Below are 20,138 nucleotides of genomic sequence, written 5' to 3' on the forward strand. Positions count from 1 at the left end.
GAGGAAAACAATTATATATAAAAGCTTTTCTTTAAAATTACCATCAACATAAGGAACAGGAGCACCATTAATAGAAGCCATTAGCAATTCATCAAAGGACCTTTTCCAACAACATTTTCACTGACTTTTTTTTTTTATGAAGGCGCGACTCCTGAGAAGTGCTGAGAATGCAAAATTGGTCTTACAAGTGACATACTACTCAATGTAACTGAAATTCACATGAATTAGTAGTGGGTGGGAATATTGCCCCATCAGACTTGCATAAACTATGTTAGAGCACCATATGCAGTGAGGGCTTTTAAAGAGGCAGCAGATAATTTAGCACAGTGCTGACTAAGTTCTTCGAACTGGAAATGCTACTGGAGCAGTAAAATGTACCGTTATTTTACGGGTTATTGTTGCCAACCTGACCACTAATTTAGCATTAGATGACAGACCTACTGGAGACAAGTTTTCAATCTTAGGTGGTAGATGTTATATGTATATCAATATATAAATAAATATATAAATAAATATAGAATAAATATATCTGTTTCCTTCATGAGCTGACAGATAAAAATAAATGGATAACGACAACATCTCGAGTTAAAAGTGATAGTAGAATTTCATCTCTCTTGAAGTACAACTAAGGGAGGATTTGAGGGGAATCAGCATTAGATGTGAATCTACTCTGACTGACAAAAAGATTTTGGAGAGGAGAGCTGCAGGGACGGGCCAGTTCATGCCCAACATCATCCTCAGAGACTGCAGCTAAAACCTTACAGAAAAACAAATAAACACGGAGAGCAGCGGGATAAAATGCGTTTAGGGAACAGGGTCAAAAATACAGAGATCTACGAGATCTTCGACTCATCCGGTAGAGAGAGAGACTGCAGATGTTTCGGTACAATACATGGCAGTATGCCACAGCCTGAGGGACATCCTTCAGTGCTAGTATTATCTCCAGCTTGACCCACCTTAACCCATCCCATGAGAACATGATCCAGCGCCTTCAAAACACTAAATCTTTACTTTATAATTGTAACATTATAGAAGACATGTTCAAAGGCAAAGTAAATTAGCCGCTTTACACATTTTATTTTAATGCGCCAAGTTACATGATAGTACCCATAAATAGCCTACAGTTAAGCTAATAAACTGTAGGCTATATATATATATATATATATTTTTTTTTTTAAGTACAGTAATGGTTTTATTAAAATTGTCATAAATCAATATTGTCTGTGTTCAGTAAAATATAAAAATTTTATTATTACTATTATTATTAATATATATTAATAATAAATAAAATAATAATAACAACAACAACAACAACAACAATAATATAGATTTCTAATTCTACCAATTCATAGTTTTATTTAAATAGTTGCAACACCAAAAAAATCTCCAATGATCAGTAAATTAAATAAATTATGATTATTATTATTATTATTAATAATAATAATAATAATAAATTATTAATTATTCCACCCAATAAAAAATATATATATTCAAATGGTTGTACATCAATATTGTCAGTGTTCAGTAAAACGTTCAATTATTGTTATTGTTATTATTATTATTATTATTTACAGAACATTGATTGATGTGATCATATGACATTGCCATTTCATAAAAGATTCTTATTTCTAAAAGTTTCTAAACTTTTCTAAACGTTTGTGTATGTTTGCATGTGTTCTTTGTTTACATGTAGTGATATCATGTATAACCACATGAAGAGATTATATTGGTTTGATATTAATAAGACGTAATGAGAACTAACTTATATTGCTGAGAGCAAGCGAGAATATACATTCCGAAAGCAGCACATTATAGCAATTAGTAAATTAGACCAAACTTCTAGTTCCCTGAAGGTGGTCCAAGCACAAAACCACTGAAAACACCCCTCAGATGACAAAACCTCCACTTTAACTATTGCACAGCCCAGAATCGGTTCATTCGTTCCCTCTGTTTAACCGTGACAGAACTGCTGAAAGCGGTAGAGGCTATTTTCTGTGACCCGTTTCAGCTAATTATTTTCAGGCACAGATAGCAGTGTTTAAATATACTTGGCCCAGAGAGAAAGAGCAGAAAGAAAAGAAAAAAAAAAGAGCAAGAGAAGGTTCAAACGGTTAATAAAATGCAGCCAAAAGTTCCACTGCCTCCATAAAAAAAAAGAATATTTCCATGAGCTGTCCTTTACTGAAATGTCTGCGAACAGTCAGCTTGAGGAATGCCAGGGTGTGCCGGTCTCTCTGGCTCTGTTTGAACTCATAACAGCAAAGGTGTCAATGGAAACAAAAGCCCCAGTCTGGCCTGCTCTCAGAAGAACAGTAAAATAAACTGCGGAGGCAAGCGTTGTGTACATTTGTCTCTTGAGGTGCCGTGAGGGGAAAACCTGAGAATATTTTTTCTTCACAGTCTTCTGTCCAACATCTCAAACCTTAGGAAACCTGATAAATGAAATGAACAATACTGAGGGCCAGACAGAGTCCCCCATGCACCATTTCATGATCACTAGTGTTCTGTACTCTCTCTGGCTGCAATCAAGTCATTGAAACCAACTAAAACAACAGTTATAATGTATTTTTTATTATATGAAGACCTTAACAAACCCATATGCACTCAATAAATCATAACAGAAATTGTGTGGGGATTTCAAGAATTATCAGAATATGAGTAAGCAAAACATAAGCAAAAATGTTATCCTGAAAAATTAATCAACAGTTAAAAATATATATAGTTTAGAAGGAAGTTATATTTTATATAGTAGTAGTGTAGTAGTAGTAGTAGTAGTAGTAGTAATTGTAGTAATTCAGCACTTATCTTTCCATCTTTCTGATTTTGCCATGTTAGCCACTTGACATTACCACTGTCTCTGAGACATGGTACAAACACTTTCCTCGCAGTAAATCAAGAAAACAAGAGATTCAAACAATTAGACTAACCGCGTTGAGCTATATAACAATGATTTGTTTTCTGTCAATAAAGGTATTTAAACAGTTGCTCACCTGTCTAATAAAACACAATTTATCAAAGCGTCTTTGGTACTTCCATGGTTTCTGTGGAAGTAAAACTGGAAATCGAGGGTAACGCGGATGTGATGTCACTGACAGGCGACGCAATGACACGGGCCGTTACACTGGTTAAAATAGCTGATTTCTCTGGATTTAAACATTGTTGGAAACATTTGGGATAATGTAAAGTCAACAATATATTTAACACTGTTCTAGTGGTTTTTGGATATTTTAATAAAAAAAATCTTACATACTGTGCCTTTAAGAATGTCAAGACTTCTGCCAATCCAAGCCCAGATTTTTACATTTTATAAAAGATATTTGATTGGTGTTAGCCTAAAATAACAATGCTAAAGTGTTGTTAGTGAATATTGCTATGCAGTTATTATGAGTGTTCTGTGTGGTTTCTAGGTGGTCTCTTTTTGGTTAGAGACCAAAACGAATCAGCCAACAGCAATTGTTTTTGCATTAACAGTTGTTCACTTTGGTTCTGTACACTATACTGATGAAATCGCTGAGTAAATATGGTCTGAAAGCAGTTGTCACTCGCGTTAATAACCGCTCTTTGTGTGTCTGCTGGCACAGTTACTGTAGGAAAGAGTGAGAGGCAGCAAGAAACTGAGAGCAGACGGGGCTCTAGCCGTGATGGTTGAGTAGATACTAAAGAACAGTTCTGAGCCTGTTTCTCAGTGTGTGACTGTATACTGAGCGGATTATCAGTGATAGTGCTAAAGCAGGTAGGTAACAACACTGATCACTCCGCAGGGAGCTGGACTCGAGTCAGATGTCTCAGGAATGGACTCGAGTACTACAACACACTGACTAATCCACTTCCTGCACTGTAAACATGCTCCACTGCCAAATCCCTTTAAGATGCCCAGATGCTAAAAGTTACATTTAGAGATTGTGGGATTAATTTAATGAACACTACCGTTAAAAGGTGTGGGAGTCAGTATGATTTATTTTAAGAAATTAATCCTTTTATTCAACAAAGACGCATTAAAATGATCCAAAGTGACAGTAAAGACGTTTATGATGTTACAAAAGAAGTAAATGCTGTTCTTTTGAATGTTCTATTCATAAAAGAAAAAGTTTCCACAAAAATGTTAAGCAGCACTGTTTTCTCATTAATAAGAAATGTTTCTTGAGCAGCAAATCAGCATATTAGAATGATTTCTAAAGGATCATGTGATACTTAAGCCTGAAGTAATGATGCTGTAAATTCAGCTTTGATCACAAGAATACATTTTATTTACATTAAATAAATGCAACCTTGGTGAGCGTAAGAGACTTCTTTCTAAAACATTTTTAAAAAATCCCAAACTTTTGAATTTAAGTGTATATATTTTACAAAAGGTAATTAAGAGTAGCCTACATAAAAGTCTTTATCCATTCTTAAACCCTTTTTTAAACCACACATAATGGGAATTTACATGTGTGCATCTACATCCTGCTCCAGAACTGCATATTCCGGACTGCACCACTTGAGATCCATGTTCTGAAGAATTAAACTCCTTGATGAAGTGTCTAACACTGGACTTAAGAGAACCAAGAGGCTCTGGCTTTGTGTGAAAACCCTCAAACAGGAATTTTCCACTCAAGCTTTTGTGGAAGCAAGTGACAAAGCTCCAGTTGAGTAAACAGAGCTTAAAGCTCTCCTCCTGTGTCAGATTGTTAGCACTAAACCATGCGCTACCCACAAGTGGATTAATTTAATTCTAAATTCAAAATAGACAGCATACTTCTATTGCATTTTCAAAAGCAAATCTGATAATCCTGTATTGTTATGTTCCATATAGCTGGACATTTTGTAAAAAAAAAAAAAAAATTCCCTGACCACCAACATCTAGGGCCAGATTAACAATTTCTCATGAACACATTTATTTAATTTCAGACACATTTAAATATTTCTTAGACAATTTCAATACACTTTAAATCTGTATAATTTCCTATTTTCCTAGTTGTTACTACCAGAAAATGTTATCTAGGGGAACACAGCACAGTTTCAGGAATGTGTACAGATTTCTAAACCTGAAAACATTTCAGATAAAATCCACATCAAGTTTCATACACAAGGCCCCTGGTGTGTATTCTACATTTACAAATCATTAACCTTGACAAGTGGAATGAGAAACAGTACAGTTGAGATAAGCTGTTTATCTTGAGTCAACGAGAAGATTTCCAGTCTTGGCATCAGTGCCCTGAGTCTGACCTTCCTTCTGCATCCAAACCAAACATTAATGGATTGAAAAATGCTGCTTCCTCCTACTCGACACATAATTCAATTCATAATCCAGAACTTTGGAGAGATTTCTAACAGAAAGCCCTTTCTATCAGCCATCAAACATTATGAAGGAGGCTTACATCAAGAGCATGTTGGCTGTATTGGAATCATTAGTGCTTTAACTTTTGTGGTACAATTGGATATTGAGTTTTGCGAAATGTGAAGCTTAAAGTTGCGATGTCAAGAGGTCAAGGGAATTCATGAGGAGGGATTTTGTGGGTGTATGAATTACGAAAACTACAGATAGGGTGCCGTCTATGTGGAATGATCTTGTTTCAACCTGTGATAGTCAAAGTAACCCCTAGCCATGTGTGCTGGAGATAAAGCATCCCACAAGCAACAATTAGTGCCTGGTGTGGCTCATGCAGGATACAGAAGGCCAACTGCTGGTCACGCAGCAGGCATGTGGAGCTTTCCTTGTTCCTGAGTCAGAGTTATTAATGATAGATGCATGGAGAGAAGTCCCAGTGGTCGGACAACTGGAGCAGCATGAGCTTAACACCATGACGCTGGTCAAGAGCTGATAAGGCTGGGCAGTCCTCCATGTACTTTCTCCATTAGCGGTGCTGACTAAGCTTGTGTGGCTGTAAACTCTTTCAACAGTGAATATTGGATGGAAACGCCAACCAGGGAGTGGACAGACAGAGTCTTAAACAAAGACAAAAGAGTTTTAATTGTGTTGGGAAACAAAAGACCAAACAGTGCAATCCTGAACATGCAATGGATTCAATAAATCAACAGGGATGGTCCGAATGTACAGTTTAAGTTTAGTTACAGATTTAAATTGAAGTATCTTGTTTCTGCACAACTGGCATCACTAAAGAGAGCTTGTTAAATCGTAACTGTTAGCAAACATGTTTCTCAGTGTGCCTCACCCCAAACTCATGCCATGGGTTGAGGCGGTGTTGGTTAAATCTACAAATAGCTTGTTTATTAGTTGCCTCTTTATTATTATTATAGTATTGTCTCTATATTATATGTAATTATATAATATTAACCAAGAAAAGGAGAAAGTATTTTAACAAAAAAAATTGTTTTTACACATTCAGCTTTAGGTATCCATTTGAACATATATGTTTAATTGATTAAACCATTAAAGGTATAGCGGAGGATGTTTTACTTCCTGGTGGGTAACCTATACTATTGGTCCTCCTAATTGTCAATCATTCTGGTGAATCAATCAAACTTTTCAAAAAGTGGAGAGGGTGGGTCTTATCTAAAATTTGGAAAGATCCTCCGCTATACCTTTAATTCATTGGATAAGTTATTCCATGCTTAGATATTTAAACTGCGAGTCTCATTATGAGAAAATTATGAGAATTGTGCCACCTGTCACAGATACTGGGACAAATCCTTTCAGAATCATTATCCAGAGGAAAGCAAAATGCAACTATCAGAGACATAGATGCTTTTATTTTCTTAAATCAATCTAGATGAGTTCTAGAGTTCAGGATTTAATTTTTAATTAGATCTCAGTTAATTACTGGTGCATTCAACTAATCTCACAGATGGTTCATCGCAAATCTTCCCCCTAAACATGAATCTCAGGCTATTTGATGCAATCTGTAATTAAAGATTAAAACAATAAAGCCTTTTATCCAATACACTGTAATACTGTAATCAATTCAACATGACATCTACACCTTGAGCCACTTGAAGAAAAGCAGTTTAACTGACAACTCCTAATTGTGTGCCCTCCACAATTAGACATTTTAAATCAAATATCAATATTTTAGCTTACAAACAGAACTGCAAACTCACTGTCCTGAGTGAGTACACAATGTTTTCGGCGAAAACACGAAAAATAAGAAATTATTAGTGAAGTATTTCTAAGCCATCTAAAGTTCTACTTTATATTTTCTAAGAAGACTTGACCGATAGAAGGAATGAAAGACATTCATAAATGCATGTTCACACCAAGGACGATAACTTTAATAATAACAATAAAGATATAGTTCTAAAAAGCGTTCTAAATATATAAGAATAGCACAGAGAAACAACATAGTTGTTGTTTTTCCAGCTAATGAGGGATACAAATTAAAAAATTTAAGTTACAACTAATCACTATCCACCCTGCTTTAAAGAGCTCGAGCATTTAAAGCGACAGACAACAAAACTTAGAATAAACAGAATGATATTGTCCGCTGGTGTGGACGCTAATAGTAATCGTTCTTGGTGTGAATGGGCCTTTAACATATTGTATGCTTTAGTCTCAGTGCAAATACATTGTATAAGCATTTACATGAGCAAAATAAAGTGTGAATGTGTGTCACTGCCTTCAGCATAAACCCACACTGCTCTGCTGTCCGTGTCTGTTCCAGCGAACACATCACATGTCTGACTGTGGAGATTCGTGTCACTTGACATAAAATAAAGAGGCAAACAAATGGAGAAAGAAGTCAAGCATGAATCTTCCTCCATCTCAGCTGCTCTCAGTTCATTTGAGTCCTGCTAGCACTCTGTTCTCCGTTACAAGCCTAAACCTGGCACAAAAGATAGAGTGTCTTTGTGTGTGTGCAACCTCGTGATGGACATTCTTTGGAATACTTCAGCTTCAGGACACGTTCCAAATATCCAACAAAATCATCTGCTATGTTTACCAGCCGACAGACAAATACAATTACAGATGGACCATTTCTTGAAAAATAGCTTCAACAAATACCTGTTGAACACAGCATTATATTAAATACGTTTGCCAATTAATTAACCATAACTTCACAAATCTTTAATGCCTTAAATAAATGGAAAGTTATCAGCTATAAGTGAAAAATTCAAACAACTTGGCAAACAAATCATTAAGGTAACTATTCAAATTGTCCTGAGCTGCAGTGCAATTTCCTGGAAGTGTCTGAAACTTCAGGATAAACAACCTGATCTAAAAAGACAAGACCACAAGACACAAACAAAGGGCACCATTGGACAAGAAGTAAAAAGTGGGGTATTAAATGCTTAAAATTAGTTAGAGAGAATGCTGTTTTGAGAAAAAAAAATTAAACCCTTTTTTTTGGAAACTGTGAACACTTGATTTTAAAGTTAAAGTAAAAAAGCTCACACCCCTCACATTTCAGCAAACATTATAGTACATCTTCTCAAGGGACAATACTATAGAAATGAAACTTGGATATATTTTATAGTAGTCATTGTGCTGCTTGTATAGCAGTATTTACTGTCCTCTGAAAATAACTCAACATCCATAATGACATCACGGAGCTAGTTGTTAGACACATGGTTCTTCTCCACCTTCTGCTTGAGGACGCCCCACAGGTGCTCAAATAGGGTTCAGGTCTGGAGAAATACTTGGCCATTACATCACCTTCAGCTTCCTTAGCAAGGCAGTTGTCATCTTGGCGGTGTGTTTGGGGTCGTTATCATGCCGTTCGGCCCAGTTTCTGAAGGGAGGGCATCATGTTCTGCTTCAGAATGTCACTGTATATGTTGGAATCCATGTTTCCCTCAATGAAGCTCAGCTCCCCAGTACCAGCAGCACTCATGCAGCCCCAGACCATGATGCTACCGCCACCATACTTGACTGTAGGAAAGACACAATTTTCTTGGTACTCCTCACCAGAGCGTCGCCACACATGCTGGACACCATCTGAGCCAAACAAGTTTATCTTAGTCTCATCAGACCACAGGACATGGTTCCAGTAATTCATGCTCTTGGACAGGTTGTCTTCAGCAAACTGTTTGCGGGCTTTCTTGTGAGCCAGCTTCAGAAGAGGCTTCCTTCTGGGACAACAGCCGTGCAAATCGACTTGTTGCAGCGTGCGGCGTATGGTCTGAGCACTAACAAGCTGACCTTCCGCTTCTGCAACCTCTAAAGCAATGCTATCATGCGTCTGTTTTTTGAAGCCAGCTTCTGCACCTGACGCACAACACGAGGACTCGACTTCTTTGATTGAGCCTTGAGAGGCCTGTTACGAGTAGAACCCGTCTTGGAAAACCTCTATATGACCCTGCCCACAGTACTGTAACTCAGTTTCAGGGTGTTTACCAATCTTCTTATAGCCTAGGCCATCTTTGTGGAGAGCAACAATTCTAATTCTCAAATCCTTAGAGAGTTCTTTGCCATAAGGTGCCATGTTGAACATCCAGTGGTCAGTATGAGAGAATTGTACACAAAGCACAAATGAAACGACATACTGCTATTATCACTTAGGGTGTACTCGATTTTGTTGCCAGCTATTTTGACAATAATGGCTGTATGTTGAGTTATTTTCAGAGGACAGTAAATATATACTGCTATACAAGCAGCACATTGACTACTCTAAAATATAACCAAGTTTCATTTCTATAGTATTGTCCCTTGAGAAGATATACTAAAATATTTGCTGAAATGTGAGGGGTGTACTCACTTTTGTGAGATACTGTATATATAACTATATTCAGTGAAAAGCCGTTAACTTCAGATAAAAAAATAGATGAGCACATTTAACCTTCTGCAATTAAGTGCACAGCACTCATAACAAGCACATTACTGATTTCAACCGTAATGACTTACTATTGGACAGATGTCCACAATCCACCCCAAAGACATGCACCCAATGCTAAAAATGTCCCATTAATTGGCAATGTAACATCCAGGATGGCTGACGCTGTTTGTTCGGGGTTGGTCTATTAGTTGGCTTGACATTTGCGGACTAAATATATCACTAATTGCTTTTTGGGGTTTTCAGAGCCATTACTAAATGCAAATAACTTTGCCCACAAATCAAGACTCCGTCCCTCAGAGATGACAGAAGGGGTCTTGAGTGCAAATTGATTTGTTGTGCTCACAATGCGCTGTGACATAAAAATTCACAGATATCCTTTGTCTGTACCTTGCATGTGCTGATATGAACTGCCAGCCACACAAACGTTGTCATGGTGATCAATTAAGTGCCTTGACACCTTTAAGATCATTAACATTAATTCCGGTCCCAGTGAAGTGTATCATAACGACAGCAGACTTCTGGGGGCGGGGCTACGGGACAGGGCGCTGATCTGACTGAGACCCCCAGGAGAATTTGGAGAAATGAGCGCACTGCCCCGCCCCCTCATCTCTCAAACTCACACAAACAGCCAATCAGACAACAGCACAACCTAAACCTCCCCACCTACAATCATTTATATCACTAAAGGAAGTGGATGTTAATCATTTTTACAGCCCACAAATAAACTATTCGGAGATGCTTCATCAGTCTTTCTCCACAAGCCCATCTGGAGCAGGCCACTTAGCCCCATCTACACCTCTGTTGGGCAAGGAAGCCGTTCATCTGGTTTAAATCACTCTCTCACGATTAAAGTTGACCATCAATTTAGAATTTACATTGCTACCGAATTATTTAAAAGGTCTAAGAATTACCAAGGATACCACAATACAGAGGTCAAAAGAGGGTACAATACATATTGCAAATCTGTGGTTAAACTATTCAAACCAAATCGTATATGTGAGTATTATATTATATTATATTATATTATATTATATTATATTATATTATATTATATACAAATCAGCATATTGGAATGATTTCTGAAGGATCATGTGAAATTGAAGACAGTAAACAATAGAAAATTTTACAATATTACTATTTTTACTGTATTTAACAAACAGCAGGCTTGGTAAGCATTAGAGACAAAAACATTAAAACGTGTTTTTCTTTTCAAAAACTGTATGGCTCACTCCAAATTCTTTTTTGCAATGTTTTAATGCCATACTAACTTTTTCCCCATCAAAATTTTCACTCAAATGAGAGAATAAAAAGCTCACTGACTATCTTTATTAGGAGCATATTTTGATGCAAATATCATGAAATGTCAAAGCCTTGAAATATGCAAATACAACATTAATATTAATATCCATTTTAATTAGGGATGCCAATTTAACATTTTAATATAGTGCGATTAATTATTTTATAAAAATATGCAATAAAAATTTACATAATTAACCATGCCCCTTAACCCGTATGTAAATTCACTAATGAGGAATTTTGACAACACGACTGACAATGACAAACTGATTGTAAAATGAACTTCTGTGGAGTGCAGGCCAGTGGTATGCTTATTGTCAATGATATGGGCATAAACAATATATGGTATTTTTCTAATCGATGCTTGACTTGTCTGTCACAATAATGTCATGTCTTTGAAATATCTAGAATATCTATAATAGCATCTCTTTCACTACGAACAAAGTGTGCATGTGCATGTGACATACACAGATAACGTTGTTATCCACAGATTCATAAACATAGAGGTAAAGAAGAAGTAAATGGTAAATGTTGAAGAAACTGAGTTCATGATGACAACATTGTGCGACATGAATATATTGCAGTATATTGATGGTCGAAAACATTGAAATGAAGAATTTTTTAGGAACATAACAGAAAAAAATCCTAACTGTCCAAAGAAATGTGTTTTGAATTTGACGTAAGTAGATTAAAACAGTGGCCAGTAACACATTGTAAGTGAGTTCATCATTTTTCCAGTGCATTGGGGTATGTGAATAATGACCATAAAAAATAACAATAATTATTAGTGAATAATCAGAATAATGCATGTAAATGGGAGTGAAGAGGTTTGCTCGTGTAATGTAGACATACTGTGATAATTTATTAAGTCCTTACTGGAAATAATCACATTATTGGTCACATGTAAATGTAATGTTTAAACAGCATCATATACAAGGCTAAAGATCTACAACGAGCAAAATATTGTACCTTCCTAATAATAAAACATGGGAGCAGTTATGATTCATGCATTATGTAAAGACCCTAGAGTTAAAGAGAGAAAATGTTCCTTGCCTTCAGGACACCCTTTATGTGACCCTCCAAAAGCCATTACAAATAGGCTATGTTTTGTTTCCCACCACCTACAGTACATGGACAACAGCACGATTGTGAATTCTGACTTAAACCCTCAAATCTAAGTAGAGCCAAAAAGCACAATAATGAAGCTTGTCAGCTCCGTCCACTATCCTCAAGCTAACTTTGAACTATGAATCCTATTTTGCATAAGCTTTATGTACATCTCTTCACACACCGTTCTGATATAGTAAGCTCACCATATGCTTTGACTGGTGACATTTTTGAGCGCCATAAGAGTTAAATGTTTATTTTATGTTGTCTTTTTTATGAAAAAAAGAGAGACAAAACCAGTGATAAACACAAGCTCTGACTCACTTCACATTTCCTGTACTGCACATACACACAGAGATAATAAGTTAGCCCGGGGTTATGTCCTCACCCCTCCAAAATGTCAGAGCAATATAAATACAATAAATGTTCAACAAACTCCAGCGGTCTGAGCGGTTTTACTTATTTCATAAGGATTGTTAGTAAACACGTGTTTCTGCACGACCATGAACCAGAAAGAAAATATGAACAAAAGAACAAGTCAATCTGCTGAACCACGTCGGAATATTTCAAAGAACATGAAAATAAAGCAAAACGGAGCTATTATTAGAAGAGAACTGCAGTGATTTAACGATAAGAGTCAGATGAAATTGAAGGCTGATGTATCGTAACTGTAGAAACTGGAGCGCAGACAGAAACCGGCTGTAGAGAAGTCAGACGGGCCAGAAACTGACAGACTGAATTTGTGAATCATGACATCAGACCACACACATTCCCCTGCAGCAGGTTCATCGACATGTGTGGCATTCTTTCACTTTTCTCTTTCCCTCCACTCACTTTAGCTCTCGTACTCTTACTGTAGCACCACATCAAAGCTCGCAAACAACTCTTTATGGTTTAGTCCCTCTCCATACCGGATTTGCCAACTCATTCTTCATCACACCTCCTTCATAATTCACTCATGCTTATGATTTTAAACTCAACATTGTGCATGACTCATCAAAGCACCTTATTTATCAGCCTCTACCTCTAAAACAACTTTCCTTTTCAGCTCGTCATCTTTTAATTTCACTTTTATCTCATTGAATAACTCGTTTTAATTGGAAATACATCAGATCACGTAAATAAATTTCATTCATAGCCCATTTAATGTTGACTTGTGTCTTTTCAGCTCATGGATATTGTTAGGACTTCATAACACTGAACTAGTCTAATACTAAAAGGTTTCTCGTATCAAGCTCTTTTTAGCTGGTTTGAAAAGGGCTTCCCCCTAAACTCTTACTAAGAGCTTTCCAAGCTAGATAAACGGAGGATATACATTACAACTGACCTGAAATACCAACAAAGCCATAACTTCCCATAAATGGAAGTTAAACCCAATCCCTGACAAAGGAAAAGCTTTTAGGCCACTAAAAGCCAGACATTACACTCTTAATAACAAGGAATGGCGGTAAAAAAAAAAAAAGGAAAATATCTTGCAAATCGTAAAGGGAAATATCTGCCACGCCTGGTCAGCAGAATTGACAGTAGGAAGAGAAGTGCAGTGTGTGAAGAAAGAGAGCATGTCACATGTAATCTATCAGCTGTATTCATTCCCACAGTCTCACTTTTCTATTCATTTGAGAAGGAGATTCTGGACTGAATCTGCATAAAACTGAAAACGACTGAGAGAAAAGCAAGATTACACTAAATAGGTATAACACTTTTTCTTAACTTTCATGACGCAACACATTGAAAGCGAAATACTGCGGGAAGCAACAAAATCACAGCCAATCAGAAAGCACAGTCAGCAGAGCAAAGAAGAATGATTTATAACTACAACAATCATGCACTACCATTCAAATGTTTGGGATCACTAAGACTTTATGTAAAATATTACTGTATTTTTTATCAAATAAATGCAGCCTTGCTGAGCATTAGAGGCTTCTTTTAAAATGATTTAAAAAATCTTGCAGACCCCAAACTTTTAAATGGTAGTGTATATAGTTAAGACACAGAGTGAAAGTATTTTTTTTAAACTCTTAACATTACAGACAATTGTTCATAGTTAATTAACATAAATACAGAATTGTCAATTTTGTCTTAAATAACCAATTAATATTCTAGCATGCAACTTGGTATTCCCTCACAGCCAGAATGATTTAAAAAGCCCAAGCTCATGACATTTGTGAACAGAAGATAATATCAATACGGTCTGCTTAGTCTATAGGAGATCAGCTAGAAGATCATTAGCTCTGAAAACACACTGACATTCCTTCAGCAACGTATTTTGCTCTCCTCCATTCCTCTAGTCTAACTTGTCATTCCTTCAGAGTTATAGTTTTTCCACTCGCTTTCTCATTCTTTCTCCATCAGGCAGGAAGATAATAGAGATAATACACAGATGATCAAAAGAAAAATATTTACATTTCTCTGTCTAGAGGTATTAACCGTAGCAAGCAGGGCGTGCACATTGATGCACATGATGTTGTATGATCTACAGCATCTGTAGTACGGCACCCTTTTTTCAAAGGCAGAAGAAAGTAAAATGACCAGTGGCCACATCTATCTCAGAATGCACTGCAACAAGCTCAATGAAACCAAAATCCAAGATGGCAGATTAGATGAGTGAAATATCCATTAAAAAACAAACTTATAGGGCATGTGCATATATAGGAATGTAAAGTTATCTGTATATTGTGTATGCATGTATAATATGTATATTTAGTAAATAACTGCAGAATTATAACTTTTGTTTGTTTTTTGTTTGCATAATGAAAATACGGAAGATCTTCAGATTTAATTTCTGTTGAGTTTCTGTACTCTATATATTTCTCCAATAAAAAAGATAAATAACGTTAAAATATAAAAATATTTTTCGCCAGTCTAATCTAGTCGCCATCTAGTTCACACACAAAACAAAGAAAAGAAAATTGTGTCTTCATTTACTCACTCTTATGTTGTTCCAAACCTGTATGACTTGAAACAAAAGGATACTTTTTGTAGCATTTATGTAATAATATTTCAATATATGGTCATTTTTCAAGAAATTTTTCTTCTTTTGTTTGTGAAGCTGATAAAGATAAATAAAAATGTTTGATACTGAATACTTTTAGATCAGATTACCCATTCAGAAACTATATTATATCATATATTGCCTTCATTTTGTGACTAAGTGGAGCTTAATTCACTATGTTAAAAAAAACCTGAAATGATCTGATTTCAGGTATCAAGCTCATGCTGCTGTTGAAAGCACAGGTGTGCGGGTAAGAATCCCTCAGTGGGTGGTGACCGTCTCAAGCACACCGTCCCGACTGGAGGGGTGTATGTGCCCATCTGGCACAGGCAGGTTCTGATGCCAGTTTGTGTCCACTAATTAGTTGTTTACAGCCCACATTCTAAAATTATACCTTTAAAAAAAAAAAATGTTTCACTTCGTCCTGTTTTTCAGATCCCCATGTGTTCTTGGACTGGCCAGTTGAGAGAAAGACAGAAAAACAGAGACAGAACAAGACAAGAAAACAAAAGTATATAAAAAGACAAAAAAAAAAAGAAAGAAAGTGCAAGATGAAGTTAATATGAAACTTTAACGAAAGAACAGATAAAGTTAAAGAACCACACAAACTGTTTTCTCCCACACATAAGATTATTAATTAAAAAAATTAACATTAGAGACTAAGACATAAAAACATTATTTTCCCCATATTTTACATTATTACAGCTCCTCTCTCCCCAGTCTGGTTGAACGCGTTGTTTTCGATGAAGCCCCTCCTTCCGAAAAACAAAATGTGCTGAGATTGGTTAGCTGGCTCGGTGTAAATTGGCAACGATTAGCACGTGTCCTGAAAATGTCACAGCCCTTGCTCTACTCAGATGTAAATATTAACAATGCCGTCAATTTTAAACCACTTCGAGCCTGATTCAGACCCTGACAATGTTAACGAACAAGAGGATTGTGCAGAACGGATTTCAAGCACAGATTTCACACATTTGTGCATATATTCATACAGAATACAATAAACTCTGCTGTTCTGTTGTGGTAAGCCAGTCTCAAAGCATGATGTAGGCCTACTCTTATGCTGATGTTGAGTGTTATTTGGGTCTCAGAGAGAGAGAGAGAGAGGGAGAGGCAGCGGGAGGAAAAGATTATACAGACAAATAGCTTCAGAAGACACTACTGAGAATGCAGCACATCAATCACACAGCACGCACACCGACAACAGCAGACGCTCTCATACACACGCACAACATGACGAAACACCCAAACACACCAGAAAGAGAATACACTCACTTAACAGACACAAAAACCATGATGAAACACCCAAACACACTAGAAAGAGGACAGCATTTGATATGTCAGCAGTGAGACAAAGCACAGCAATGAATGACTTTTCTGTTGAACACAACCTCTTACATACGTGTGTACATACATACACTTAAACTAGAGCCTGCATGCTGCTTTAAGGGGCATTCCCACTGGGAACCTACAGAGTAGACCAATCCACAACCCCAGTGAATTATGGCGGCAATATCTACTGCCTTCTGCTCAAGGGCCTGACAGCTTAATGATCTCTCCCACTCACGTTTTACACACACACACACACACACTGCATTTCATGCACACACGTCAATTACACTACACACCACAAAGAGCAATCGTGATGCCATCCCCTCCTCGCTCATAAAGTATCCATTTCCAATAAGCTCTATGACATATGCCCGATAGTAAAAACAAAGAGTCACTCTACTGTTACTGTACACCACAGCACACACACTTAAAAATACATGAGTGACAAGAGCAAAGAGCACAAGAAAAAGCACAAGAAAACTAATCTTGGCCTGTTCACACCAAGGATAATAACTCTAAAACTATATAAAGATATTATATTAACTATATAACGATAACAATAAATATATAGTTTTAAATATAAAAGAATGGCAGAGTCCACACCACAACTATAATGATAACAGCACAGAGAAACAATATCATTGGAATGCACTTTCAGAGTGATTTTTCCAGTTTCTAACTTCCAGTTTTTTTCCAGAGCTTGAACATTTAAAGTGAAAGACGATAAAACGGCAGCGTGCACTAAGAATGAAAAGAACTATATCGATTGCTTGTGTGGATACTAGGCCTTTCACGCGGTTTAATATTCTATTAATATTCTATTCTAGCTGAATATTAGTTAGAAAAATATTCTAGCTAATATTCCGTCCTTGATGTGAAGAGGCCTAAAAAAAAAAAGGCACAAAGAGAAGCGAAACAAAGCAAATAAGCAAGACAAACCAAGAAACTAAATAGTGAAAGAGAAGTAAACTGGAAAAGAGAGAAAACTAAAGAACAGGGGGGGAAAGAAAAGCAAAGGAAGGCCAAAAGAAATGAAAAAAAATGAGAAAAGTGACAGAAAATGAGCGAAAAAGATTGAAAAAATAAAAGAGGGAAAGAAAGTGCAAAGACAGAACAAAGAGAAAGCACGAAAGAAGGCCTAAGAGAAAGAAAAAGAAATAAAGACTGAGTGCGAAAGAAAAAAGTGTGCAAGAAAGAAAGAGCGAAAGAACAAGAGTGAAAGAAAGAAAAGGAAAAAAGAAAGATCAAATTTGCAAGCGAAAGAGGGTATATATGCAAAACAAAAGCGAAAGAAAGAAAGAGAGAAAGAATGAGAGAGAGAGAGAGAGAGAGAGAGAGACTGGTATAATGAGGGGATGGACACATGGGCATCTCCAGGCAGACAGCAGCATGTGACTCATTACAGACAGAGGCTGGAAAAGAGCCTTGTCTTCCTGTTACAAAGTCACCATATGAAAACAAACACAGCTCTAGTGAAGCACAGAACAGATCTAAATGAACTCAGGTCAATAAACACAGACATTTGGGGAAGGAAACCACAGTGGGACAGGTAAACTAAACGTTTCTGCCTCTGGTATTCCAGGGAAAAGCCGCCCAGCGTGATTCACAACACACACGATGACTGCACATATTTGATTCATGCTTCAGAGAGCCGACAGAGCGGGCGGCAGGGAGACAGACGAGTCAGTGAAGGGATGAAAAGACAGACAGCACACATCCTGCTGTTGTATCAGAGAGACGAAACACACACCTCCTCCGGTTCTGCTGTCTGCGTTACACTGGCCTACCGGAGGGCATCTGCATTGAGTAAATACTACAACAACATCTAAAGGTCAAAACAGACTTGCAAACAATGGCCTCATACCTTATAGGAGAAAAATCATTGTGTGTGTTTGGATGCTAGTTCTTCATTTAAAATTAAATAAAAACCTCTACAGAGATGTTCCTGCTCGTCCGCAAAACCCTCTCACTCATAAAAATGGTCTTGCATGGAACTTACAAAGCAAAACTCACAATTAAAACCACCACAAATTCATGGCTGGGACATGAGAAAGGAAGTTCAACATAATATAATTTTCTCAGCTCTGCTTTACAATAGGGCTGTGTGTGTTTGAAAGGCATGACATCACACAGTCCACCACTGGATCCACAGCAGCGGTTGCTGCACAAAATGGAAGACGCCTCCAGCGGTGTCCTTTCCAAACCTTCATTTTTGGTTTCAAAAAAAGTAAATTGATCTATCCACACATTAAAATACATCCTGTATCTATATATATGCATTTATATGTGTATACAGTATATATACAGTTTATATATCATTTTGTTTTACTTTTATATATTTTTTTATTTTATTATAAATACAAATGATAATTTTTCATAATGTATTCTGTGTTAATACATGAGTTATTGTACAACATTGAGAATCGCTGGCCAAGGCTTACTAAAGGAAAGGCTGTTTGACATCAATCAGTGTATGAGTCCATTAAGACCCTCTGGTGGGCCATAAAGCCTCAAATCATGTGACCAATGACTGTCCACTCCTCACATCAATATATGAGCCTCCACTCGGGTGGCTTTACAAAAAAATTGTGCGCTGATGTAATGGTTGTGCCGTTGTCTTTTACCTTCTCCAACCTTCTGGACTCTAGAAGCAGAGATGTTCTTCTGTTATATAATCACTTAGGAGAAATTATTAAGAACAAAAAATATCTTTATCAGAAATTATGCAGTGTTAATATGCTAATGTCCTGAACCTGCTTCTCGCCCTCTAGAGTATTAACAAAAGCCCTTATTAATATTTCAGTGATTTTAAAGGGTTAGTTCACCCAAAAATTAAAATTCTGTCATTAATTAATTAATTACCCTCATGTCGTTCCAAACCCGTAAGACCTTAGTTCATCTTCGGAACACAAATTAAGATATTGTTGAACAGTGTCTATATTATGAAGCGACGAGAACACTTTTTGTGCAGCCGACGTTTTGACACTGAACCAGGAAGTGCTGCATTGTTTACACCATGTCAACAGCGCAGGAAGTGGAAGAGAAGAGATTGTTGAATAAAGTCGTTATTTTGAGGGGGGTTTACACACAAAAAGTATTCTCATCGCTTCATAACTTTAAATGTTGAATAACTGTAGTCACATGGCCTATTTTAACGATATCTTTACTACCTTTCTGGGCCTTGAAAGTTGCAATGATGTTGCTGCCTATGGGTGGTTCAGAAACCTCTCAGATTTCATCAAAAATATCTTAATTTGTGTTCCGAAGATGAACGAAGGTCTTACGGGTTTGGAACGAGGGTGAGCAATTAATGACAGAATTTCCATTTTTGGGTGAACGAACCATTTAATTACGCTTGACCCTATTATGAGGACTGGAGTGACTTACATAACACATAAATGTGATACAATCACATTCGTCTGTTGTATTTCAGTCTCCAATCTAATGATTTAAAAAGGGTAAAATAGTCATTTAGGCAATTCAAATGCAGGACTTTAAGTTTCTTGATAAAAAAAAAAAAGATCTTCAAATGCAAACTAGTGTAAAGATTTACAAAACTACTTCTACGGCCGCATGTTCATGTTTTATGGTAGTTTTAATGAATAAAAAAAAATATATATATTGATTTTTTTCATCAAATTATTGTATTCAGTTGAGTTAAAATCAGCCACATTTAGTGTTATCTAGATTTCATTTGA

General features: G+C 36.6%; 1 protein-coding gene and 1 long non-coding RNA gene across 10 annotated transcripts in view; both read right to left on the reverse strand.

The window, feature by feature from the left end:
• magi1b (membrane associated guanylate kinase, WW and PDZ domain containing 1b) overlaps positions 1-20,138 on the reverse strand; it is a 134,125-nt gene that overhangs the window by 99,926 nt on the left and 14,061 nt on the right. The gene's annotated exons all lie outside the window — the stretch shown is intronic.
• LOC309487548 lies at positions 1,565-18,762 on the reverse strand. The gene is made up of 2 exons (XR_014201881.1): positions 9,080-18,762; positions 1,565-8,766 (listed from the first exon to the last, which is right to left on the reverse strand). It is a non-coding gene; the product is annotated as an uncharacterized lncRNA (long non-coding RNA).

The sequence above is a fragment of the Leuciscus leuciscus genome (assembly GCF_965113295.1).
Source record: "Leuciscus leuciscus genome assembly, chromosome: 23".
In the NCBI taxonomy this organism is placed as follows: Eukaryota; Metazoa; Chordata; class Actinopteri; order Cypriniformes; family Leuciscidae; genus Leuciscus; species Leuciscus leuciscus.